Source organism: Schistocerca nitens, chromosome 5 (assembly GCF_023898315.1).
Source record: "Schistocerca nitens isolate TAMUIC-IGC-003100 chromosome 5, iqSchNite1.1, whole genome shotgun sequence".
Classification (NCBI taxonomy): domain Eukaryota; kingdom Metazoa; phylum Arthropoda; class Insecta; order Orthoptera; family Acrididae; genus Schistocerca; species Schistocerca nitens.
In genome coordinates, this window is record NC_064618.1 from 533,821,697 (window position 1) to 533,822,925 (window position 1,229).

At 46.5% G+C, this 1,229-nt stretch overlaps 1 non-coding gene across 1 annotated transcript; it reads right to left on the minus strand.

Annotated features, from left to right (window-relative positions):
• Positions 1–462: 462 nt before the first annotated feature.
• Trnas-gga (transfer RNA serine (anticodon GGA)) lies at positions 463–546 on the minus strand. Its single transcript is given in 2 exon segments — positions 463–497; positions 507–546. It is a non-coding gene; the product is annotated as a tRNA-Ser (tRNA).
• Positions 547–1,229: the final 683 nt, after the last annotated feature.

Consider the following 1,229-nt stretch of genomic DNA (forward strand, 5'->3'; position numbering starts at 1 on the left):
TTTATTATGGCTACTATGAAATACATCAATTTTGGTATAGGCTGTTTGCTATTACGCCCTACAGCATGAAGTAAACAAATACCACTTTCCTCTGATGATACTCATATGGGGTCTCCAGCCGGCGGTCCAACTGACCGCCGTTTTCAGATGAGTAAGCCGTCACACTAACTAGCCTGCTAGTTAGTACGACGGCTTACTCACCTGAAGACGGCGGTCAGGTAGACTGCCGAAATAGAGTCAAGACGACGTTATGTTTCGGTTGGAGACCCGATATGAATATCATCAGTTACTATACCAAGCAAGTTTGCGGAGCCACAACATACTCCTTTGTTGTTGTCCATAGATAATAGTCAATGGTTCAAATGGCTCTGAGCACTATGGGACGCAACTGCTGTGGTCATAAGTCCCCTAGAACTTAGAACTACTTAAACCTAACTAACCTAAGGACATCACACACATCCATGCCCGAGGCAGGATTCGAACCTGCGACCGTAGCTGTCGTGCGGTTCCAGGCTGTAGCGCCTTTAACCGCTCGGCCACTCCGGCCGGCAGATAATAGTCGACCACAACATTATTGTACCCGGTAGCGAGGACGCTTCGGTAGGCTCATGTGTCAAACAGTGTGCTTAAAGCCCTGTTGTTCTAAAGCTCTAAAGCTCTTTTGTTCTAACTACCAGACAACTTGCTCGTGAAGCTGTCCAGACTTTCACAGTGTGTACGACAGCCGGAAAAAAGGATATGGTTGCTCTTTACTCCAACTTCATCGCGTGTATTGGATAGCGGCCACAGGAGGTCAAGTGAAATATCGTCTTGGTTAGGCAGTACATCACGCGGTAAACAGCTTTTAGTGTTGTTACTGTTGAGCGTATTCAGAGTTCAGAATAAGTGCTGCGGGTACTTTAGTTCTAATGGGAGCATTCGTGTTTTGGTAAGTTTGTGCAATGCTTTTACATTGTAGTTTTATATTTGCATTCATCTACGTAGTGACAGCCTATTATTCTACACGGGTTACGGTCTAGCAGATGGAAGCAGCCGGCCGAAGTGGCCGTGCGGTTAAAGGCGCTGCAGTCTGGAACCGCAAGACCGCTACGGTCGCAGGTTCGAATCCTGCCTCGGGCATGGATGTTTGTGATGTTCTTAGGTTAGTTAGGTTTAACTAGTTCTAAGTTTTAGGGGACTAATGACCTCAGAAGTTGAGTCCCATAGTGCTCAGAGCCATTTGAACCATT